General features: G+C 49.3%; 1 pseudogene; it reads left to right on the plus strand.

Moving 5' to 3' along the window:
* The first annotated feature begins 6,547 nt into the window (after positions 1–6,547).
* Positions 6,548–6,666, plus strand: LOC111730829 (annotated as a pseudogene).
* Positions 6,667–10,039: the final 3,373 nt, after the last annotated feature.

A 10,039-nucleotide genomic window follows, 5' to 3' on the forward strand; every position in this document is an offset into this window, starting at 1 on the left:
TATCTAAAATATTATCATTTCGGCACGTAAGCAATGTAAAATTATTAACGAGATATTTTAAACCCTCTTTTTTGGTACTACGGCTTTAAGATCAGTGTGTATTTTATATGGACAAGCACATCTCAATTCAGACTGGCCTCATTTCAAGGGCTCAGCAGCCCCATATGGCTAGTGGCCACTGGTTGGGACTGTGCAGGGCTACAGCATGGTGAGCAAAGGGGAGGAGGTGTGACGTGCACTCAGAGAGGTGGGCAGGGGTCACCTTGGGTTTTATTCCAAGCTGGGAAAGCTTTAAGCAGGGACGTGATGTGATTGATTGCTGTCTTTAGAGGCTAACTCTGATGCCACTTGGAATGCTTCAAAGCAGGTGATATTGGCTGCCCAGAGCAATGCCCAGGTGAGGGCCAAAGGTGACCTGGATGGACCCTGTTGAGGGCGGCCGGCCACGGTGGAGCTGCAGGGAACACTGAAGGTCATGGAGGGGCAGCGCGCCGGTGAGACAGGCCTTGCCTTTTTTCCTGCTTTCCTTCCCTGCCCCGACTCTGCCAAAATTCCTCCCAAGTCATCCTGTCTCAACAGTTGCCTTCCTTCTAGGAAGAGATCTGCATGGCTGCTGCTTAACAAAGCCTACGGGAACTCAACCAGAAACATCTTGCCGAGGGCCTAGAATCGAAACGGCTGCCACTTTCCGTATCTCATAGAATCACTGTATCATTTTTTTTGCATCTGAACAAGAGAAAAATAAATCTTCTAGATGCGCAGTGTCATAGGATGATTAGGTGGTCTCTGGGGCCAGCCTGCCTGACTTTGAATCCCTGCTGCCTCTCTAACTAGTTGTGTGACCTTGGACAGGACACTTGACCTCTCTGGGCTTCTGTTTCCTCATCTGTGTACTAGAGGCATTAATAATCTCTGGGAGCGACTGGGAGGAGTAAATGGGTTTATACCTAGAAAGGTGCTTAGAGCAGTGCCTGACACTTAGGAGGCAGTCATTACATGTTATCTATTGTTATTGTTGTTAACAGATGAAATAATTAAAGCCTGGGGACAGGAAGGGACCTGTCCAATGTCACACAGCACACCTGACACACAGTAGTAAGCAGAATCTAAATTTTCGAATTTCTGTCTCTTACACGGAGACACCTCTCAGTTGAAATCACTGGTTATTTCTTCCTTCAGACATTACCATGTTCTCTCCGTGTGCCAGGTACCGGGCCGGCAGCTTGGGGAGACACTAAGATGGAATAAGCCTCACTAAGAAGAATTCAATCCGGTTTCTCAACCACTCTGAGCAGCAATGGGAGGAAGGTTTTATTTGGAGCAGGCAGAGAGACACATGCCGATAACAGGGCCGTCAAAAACAGTGCTGGCCTGAGAACTGGGAGACCCCAGGCTGGGCCCGCTGCTGCCTGAGCTGCTTTGTGATGTGGGGAAAGGACTTTACCTCTCTGATCTCGGCGCCCCTGACTGCATGGAAGTGAGCAAATATCAACTGAGCACATACTCTGTGGGACCTCAGACTCCAAAGTGCTCACAGTTTGATTGGGATGTGTCCTGCGAGCCCGTGGGCCCTATGGCCCAGACTTTCTGAAACATCCCTGCCTGATCCACTCCCCTCACGAAGCCACGTGTATACTGGACCACGCATCCCAGTTTACAAATATAATTTGTCACTGCAACAAAGTTATGAGACTCGGGTTCACAGGATTTCACAGATAAGTAACATTGCTAAAGAAACTCTGGGGAACCTGCAAAGGACTGCAAATGTGTTAGTATTCTGCCAAGGAAGGCCCTTAAAACCGAACGACAGACGGTGCTGTGAAAACTGGATATGCACATGCAAAACAATGAAACTGGACCCTTACTTCATACCGTACACAAATATCAGTTCAAAATGGATCAAATACTTAAAAATAACACCTATAAACTATAAAACTCCTAGAAGAAAACATATGAGAAAAGCTTCATAACATTGGTCTTGGCAATGATTTCCTAGAAATGACACCAAAAGCACAGGCAACAAAAGCAAAACAGACGAGTGGGATTACATCAAACCAAAAAGCTTCTACATAGCAGAAATAAATAAATCAATCAACAAAATAAAAATGCAACCTACAGAATGGGAGAAAATATTTACAAATCATATCTGATTAAGGGATTACTATGCAAAATATTTAAGGAACTCTTATCACTCAACAGCAAAAACAAAAACCAAATAACCTGATTTAAAACATCATCGAAGAACCTGAAAAGCCATTTCTCCAAAGAAGACCTACAAACGGCCAACGAGTACATGAAAAGTGTTAGAATAGCTATTACCAAAAAGACAACAATTAACAAATATTAGAGAATATGGAGAACCCTTGTGCACTGTTGTCGGCAATGTAAATGGTATACAGCTGTTAGGGCAAACGGTATGAAGTTTCCTCAAAAAAAAAAAAATTAAAAATAGAACTGCCATATGATCTAGCATTCCCACTTCTAGCTATTTATCTAAAAGAACTGAAATCAGAATCTCAGGATCGCAAAGAGGTAGCTATACTCCCATGCTCATTGCGGTGTTGTTCACAGTAGCCAAGAGGTGGAAACAACCTACTTGTCCATCGTTGGATGAATGGATAAAGAAAATGTGGTATATACATAAAATGGAATGTTATTCGGCCACGAAAAAGGAAATTCTGACATATGCTAAAACAGGGGTGAACCTTGAGCACATTATGCTAAGTAAAAAAAGGGCAGAAGGACAATACCGAAGGAGTCCTCTTATAGGAAGTGTCTAAACTAGTCAGACTCGTAGAAATAGGAAGTAAAATAGTTGTCGCAAGGGGCTGGAGAGAGGTGGAAATGGGGAGTTGTAATTTAATAGGTATAGAGTTTCGGTTATACAGATAAAAAAGTTCTAGGCATCTGCTGTACAAAATTGTACGTTTCGTTAACAAGACTGTACCACACACTTAAAATTTTGTTAAGAGGGCGGATTTCATGTCACATGTTTTTTACCACACACACAAAAGTATCCTTTGGAAAGGACATTAAAACACCAAAAATTAGGAAGGCCATCATCTCAGAATCAAGAATAGTCCTTCAAATTAAATAGCTTTAGTTTTGTGGGGAATATTAACCACAGGGTGTGTCTTTACCTCTTGCTCGCTTTCTCTTTCCTCTTCTCTAAGTTTTCATCACATGAGGCCTTGTCCTTGGAAGTCCAGGGCAGATAGCCATGGACTCTTCCTCCTCTGACTACCTCTCCTCCCTCCCCTTCTTCCCCCAAGTCCATAGTATTTTGCATACACAGTTCCAGAAAACTGCTTCTCTCACGGACTTGTCCTGGCTCTGCTGTCTTCTCACTAGGCAATGAGCTCCAGAGAGCTGGGTACGTCCCACCCTTCTGTACCCCCAGTCTAACCAGAACTAGTGTTATAGAGCCAGCCTAGTACATATTGTTCAGTGGAAAATGAGTTCTGAGACGTGGGGAGGCCCATGGAGCCTGGGCATTGGGCCTGGGAGACCCAGAAGGATTTGAGAAGGAGAAAAATGGAAACAGCAAAACACAACAGGGCTGAAAAGGAGTGTCCATAAGAAGCCCCACACCACCGCCCAGCCGCAAGACCCCTCTGTAGTGTGAGACAGGTATCTCTCTGTCCCACCTCACAGCTTGGGGGTAGGATGGAGAGAAGAAGTAGGGAGGGAGCTGGGGAGAAGTTCTGGAAAGATTTTCTGATAGGACCAGGGCTGGGACAAAGGACAGGAAGAGGCTAAGCTGGGCTCTCAGAACCAGGGACAAGCTGGGAGTTAGGAGGCCCGCAGCCTCTCCTGGGACGGTACAGTTGCCCCGCTCCCATTCCCCTCAGCACTAGCCCAAGATGTCTCAGCCCTGCCAGCCAACCACAGGGAGAGCAAAGGGAGGAAGTGGCCGGCTTCAGACCTAGCTGCCGGAGGTGGGCTCAACGGCCACACACTCCCCACATCTGGGGAACCCCAGCCACCACAGATCCTGTGGGCCCAGAGGCCCAAGTAGGGACTGTGAGGAACAGGGAGACTTAGCCACTTCAAAAACACGCAGTGATCTTTCTGCTCCATCTTTCAGTCAGCCACTCCCACGGTCACCTGTACTCTCAGGATACAGACAGACGCTATGCTTGGCCAATTGCAGGCGTACACACACCCCTACCACTGCCCTGCACTCATCTGTACCTCTTGCCCCGGCCACCTGGTTCCATTCGCAATTACACATTTATTTGTGAGATTCTTCAACTGCATAGGGACACATTTGCTTTTGCTCATTGTGGTGTCCCCAACACAAAGAGGAGACCCGGGCCACAGCAGCCGCTCAGAGCTGTTTGTTGGTAGAATGACTGAAGAAGCTGGAGAGGGGGCTGAGGAAGTGGGGGCAGCAAGGGTTTGGGGATCAGACAGGTTTGGGGAGCGAAGCCGGCTGAGACCTACTAGCTGTGTGACCTCGGGCAGGTCACTGCCTGGCAAGCCTTTCCCAGCAGGTGTCTCTTCCAGCGTGGTCAGCTCAGCAGTAGATGGGTCTGACCACGCTCCCCTCTATGAGTGCAAAGCAGGTTCTAAGCTCTTTAGAGAAGAATGGCTCCTTGTCGTGTTGTGTTTTGTTTTGTTTTGTTTTGTTTTGTTTTGTGTTTTTAACCCAGCCTTTTCATTTTATGGAAAGGACACTGCAGAGAAGTGATCCTTCCAGTCTCATCTTGGCATTTATGTTTAAAAAAGCCACAAAGGAAGCGCAAATTGGTGCAAATTTTTTGGAAAGAGGCTTAGATGCAACCTGCCTACGTGTACAATGCTCGTGTCCACAAATCCAGCCCTTTTCTTCTAGGATTTTTTTTCCTACAGAAAATATGTTGTATTTCGGTTTCTTAGTTTGCTACTCAGGAAAAAAGTACAATGCATTGTTTTAAATAGGGGGAGGGGGTGGGAACAAGCGGAAAACATTCAGTACTTTTAGAACCAACCACTAGGAGGCACCTTTAGGTCAGGGCCACCGTCAGGTTAGCCCAGAGTACCTGGATTTAAATGACAAAAACAGATGACATTTACCTAGCCCTTCTCAAAGGATCTGCCAGTCTTTTATTTCATCTCTCTTGAGGCTTTTGTTATAGACAATACCTACATGTTTCGCATCCTCGCTGCCCATTCTCACAATGTCCCTTACCAAAAAAAAAAGGCAATTCTAACTCTTATTAAATTCGCATATTGTTCTACGGGGCTCACTTCTGTTCAGTTCTTCATCTCTCAGAGCTCCTTGGAACTTGACTCATACAAGGTCTTTTGTGGGCTTCATGACCAACGGATGCCATAAATCTTATTACTCCTATGAACGGGTGGGGAAACTGAGGCGCTCCACAGCCAAGGCCATAAAAAGGCATTGGCGGAAATGAGAGAACCTGGGGTCCCAAAGTAAATGAATTAAGCCCTGACCTCGGGCTTTGACCTCAGGCTCTGAGTGTTCTCAAGCCTCTAACCTCCTCTGCTCCGCACTTTCACCTATTTCCATGTTTCTAAATGCAATCTCTCCGTCCCATTTCCTGCGAGCCTGCCACTTATCCTTTTCCCTGGGGCCCCTGTCTGTGTATCCTGTGGCTATCTCGGTTTGGCGCCCTCCAGGTGGGCCAGTCTGCCCGCTACCCACACGGACCACAGTGTCTCCACCTCAAGGAGTCCAGGCAAGTGTTCCTCACCTCCACGGGAGGGACCTAGAGGACGTCATCAGTCAACGGGTTCCTTCCTACCCTATATCCTCTGCTTAAAGCCCAACCATGGCATGGCCAGGACAGTGACGCTCAGAGCAGAGCAGGGGCTTGCCTAAAGCTAGTTAATGGCGAGGACCCACAGCTTGTCCTGACAATCAGTCCGACTCTCAACCCAGTGACAGGAAGTGGGGCCTTTTCCTCACAGGACCCAATCTCTCACAAGACACTTATGTTTCTAGGTTTTCCTCCTGCCCCCCACTCTCCCGAAGGCCTGGTGTGCTCCCTGCAGCACCTTTCCTGCCGGTCAAGGCCAGGCTGCTCCGATGCGAGGACAGACACTGCATTCACTTTTAAATCACATCGTGCATCAGCGCGAACCCTGAGATGCATGGGGACACTCTGGGTACTGGGATGCTTCTCTCTGGGCCTTGGTCCCCAGTCTGGAGGACCAACATGCCCTTCTCGGCTCAGGCGTGCTGCACTTTTCCCTTCTTTTTTGGCGAGAGACTTAGATGTAACCTGCCTACATGGAAAATGCTTTTCATTTAGCTATTCTTTCAAGGAGGAGAAAAGAATAAAAAAGAATCTTTTTCCTGGCTTCCTGGCTGTTTACAATGACAGTTCATGAGGAACCGGGTTTTGAGCTGACAAAACTGCATTCTTGAAGGGGCGAGACGTGGATGGGAAGAAGGGAAAAAAGAAAGAGGCTGTGACAGGCTCTAGTCTGCTCTCCTGCCTTCCTCTCTCCCCACCCCTCATGGAGTGACAGGAAGGCCTTTTGACAACACAATTCTGGTCCTGGTGTTGTTGCCTCATTTAAAATTCTTCCGGCTTTAGTCTATGGCCCTGCCACCCTGAACACACCCGATCACATCTGATCTCGGAAGCTAAGCAGGGTCGGGACTGGTTAGTACTTGGATGGGAGACCGCCTGGGCATACCGAGTGCTGTAGACTTTTAAAAAAGTAAATAATGATAGAATTCTTCCAGCCTTCCCAACCTCCAGGAGCAGCACTTGGTGTGAACCTGCTCATTCATTCACTCATTCATTCAATAATCATTTATTCAGTGCCAAGTTCTGGGCTAGGGAAAGACAATAAAAGGAGTAACATATACACCTACTGTTGTACCTGATGTCGAGTGTCATAAAGAACAGTGGAGAGTGGAAGGGAAGGCCTCTCAGGAGATGACACCCGTGCTGAGACCTGACACTGGAGGAGTTAGCCTGGGAGGCCACAGGAGGCCAGAGCAGCAGAGGGAGTGACACAGAGGCTGGCAAGACCCAAGGCAAGAGGAGAAGCAGGGGCTGGATCATGCAGGGCTGCCTGACAGATGGGGAAACTGAGGCATAGAACCAGGTGACTCGCATATGGCCCTGCAGGTAGTTAGATGCTCCCTTCCTATGTGCCTCACCCAGGACACCCAGTCCTTTGTTCAAATGGTTCTGAATCACTGGTGTGAGTGACATGTCCAGCTTGCGGTTTCCCAGCGCAGGGGCTGCATATGTCCATCTCAGGGGCCCAGTGCATGGCATGTAGCAGGTGCTCAGTAAGCACTATTGAATTGGATCTTGGTGTCTCCAGGATGCAGCCCAGTGCCTGGAAAATGGTAGAGCCTCGGAAAGCATGTAGCTCGACTAACACTGCCCTAGGCCACACGGCTCCCCGAGTGTAACCCAACAGGCAGAGTCAAGTCTACAGCAGTTGCATCTCAAACCCACAGCCTTTTCTGGCCCTCGTTATGACCCGCTGATTAGAAATGCTGGGTCTTGGCTATGCTGAGAGCATCACTTGCCCACAAAGAGCTCTGAACCCAGCTCCTTACATTGACTTCACCTCTAGTTTATATCTGTCTTAAGTGCTGTACTAGCTCAAACCTCAACGGCGGAAGCTTGCAGAGCTGCATTTCAGGGTGCCTTTGGCAATTTCAGAGATATTACTTAGCTGGCCCTCCTATCTATGACATCTGGGCCCGGGGAAGAAAACCTCACCCCTGAGCATATATCCAGCAACCACATATCAAGACCTCCTAGGTTTGGGGCCTTCTAGAAAGCTAAGCTTGGGGAGGCGCAATGAGGAGTGGCTCTGGGCCTCCCTCTGGGCCAGTTTATCAGCTCTCACAGAGAAACAGAAACCACCAGTTCAGGATGTGGCAGGTGTGAGTAGAAGAGGAAGTGCATGATCTGCATCCTGGCTCCTTCTCATGCAGTCTGGGCAACACTCCACTTCTCTTGCTGCTACAGGGTTTCTGAAATGACCACATCTCCCCTGGGCTCCCAAGAGGAACCTGAGCAGAGGGTGGGGGCAGCGCAGAGTAGTACACTGGGGTTTTGAAGCAGGGGGAGGAGCCCTGCCTCACTTGGTCCACCTGCTAAGGCTTTTGAAACATCCATTCGATGATAAGTTAGGGTGTTGGCTGTGCGTAGACAGCTCTAGATATGTAAAGAAGCAAGATACAGTACAAGTGCTCGGATGGATGTCCCATCTGGGTACCATCAGGGGACAAAGGAGATGGTTGCCTCCATGGGGGGCAGTGTCTAGAATAATACAAGAAGTGGGCTGGGTGAGGTGTAAAGCCAACGACACTAAGCCACCCTAGCAGCGATGGCGGTCACTGACTGGCTCACTGTGGCTTCATGAACTCCTCCAACAGCCCCAGAGTCAGCATTGCTCCCATTTCAGAGACTGGGAAACGGGCACGGAGAGGTGAGTGACTTGTCCACAGGCCCCTCGGCAGTCAGGGTAGGTCTGGAAGGAGGAAGCCAGCATGCCGGTTCCATGGTAACACTGACAGGGGCTTCTAGGACCCAGGTGTGTTTAAACTTGCCACCTTGTTCCCTCTTATTTCTGGCATCACCAGCCACCCTTGCTACTTCAGGCCCCTCTCAGCTAGCAGGGTGGGATCTCTTCCCAGGGGTATGGCACAAAGACCAGGACAAGGGGGCAGGCCTGACTTGGCCTTCAGATAAGACTGAGAGGAGAAGACCTTGACCCAGATGCTCCTCAACAATTAGATTTTCTAGGCCCCCCAGAGGTTGCCTCCTCCCCCTGCTCCAATCACTTGCAGTTGCCTGTAAATTGCTCCCAAGTGTTGATAATTACAGTGGGCCCAATCTAATCAACACCTGAGATGGAGGAAACTGGGTGTCCCAGAACATTTGGCATCCTCATCTCCCCCTGAGCCCTTAGGACAGGCAGAACGTGGGTCATGGACACGTTCTCTGAGGCCTGGGCAGGCCAGTGACTTTCTCAAGGTCACACAGACCCTTCCAGGCAAAGCTGGGCTTAGGGCTTGGCTTCCATTTACCAGCAGCACCTCTCCTGTCCTGAGCTGAGCGAGCCTTGGAGGGCAAGTGGAAGACCCACAGGAAGGTGTTCTGGTAGTGACAGCCAGTCAGGACTCTCAGGCAAGCCAGCATCCAGCTCCCTTCAAAGCTCTGGGCCTCGGCGAGGTGATTTCAGAAGGAAAACATTGGCGCTAGCAGAGATCTCAGAAGCAGCTAGTTTAAACCTTTCCTAGTACAGATAGGGTAATGAAAGAGCAGAGAAAGGGCGCGATTTGCCCAAGATCATGCAGCAGGTAGACTCAAGCTCCCGACACCCCCCACCCCACACATCTCTTCTGGCACGTAGTAAGAGGAGCTCCTGCTCCAAATTCACCTTCTTCACAGGCTTCCTCTCCAACAGGCAGGGGAGGAAGCGTAAGGAATGGCTTCAGGATTGGGCAGACTGAAACCTCACTCTCCTACTTGACTGCTGTGTAACTTTGAGCTGATGAATTCCCTTCTCTGAGCCTGTTTCCTCATCTATAAAATGGGGGAAATAATAACTGCTTCTAACATGATTGTAAGAATTCGATGAAATAACCTCTACACGGTGGAAAGCTTCTCCTGGGGAGAATGACAGGCCTTCCCAATGCCTAGTAGGTAGTCAGGCATTCATTCCATAGATTCGCTTCCCCTCTGCCTCTCTGATGGCAAATACGCCCAAGCTCAGAGACACACATCTTCTGCCCAGGCTTGGAGACAGGCTTGAAAATCCTCCCATGCTGGCCACAGCACAAGGCTTCTCTCTGGAATGGTTTCTCTGACCTGGGGGAGATGACAGAGGCAGCACGGGAATTCTCTGGGGAGAGAGCTCCCAGGGGCCGGTGCATGGATGGAGAAGGCAGAATCCCTTCTCACTTCTGCCTCCCTGGTTCCTGAGAGCTCAGCCCCGCTCCCCAAGAGCCTCCTGGCTGCAGAGGCAGTGGGGGAGGAGGGGGTGCGGCAGGGGTTCTTGGAAAGCAGCCTTCACCCCCTCCCACAGACACAGGTCTGCTGAAGGCAGT

The sequence above is a fragment of the Pteropus vampyrus genome, unplaced genomic scaffold, assembly GCF_000151845.1.
Source record: "Pteropus vampyrus isolate Shadow unplaced genomic scaffold, Pvam_2.0 Scaffold336, whole genome shotgun sequence".
Taxonomy (NCBI): Eukaryota; Metazoa; Chordata; class Mammalia; order Chiroptera; family Pteropodidae; genus Pteropus; species Pteropus vampyrus.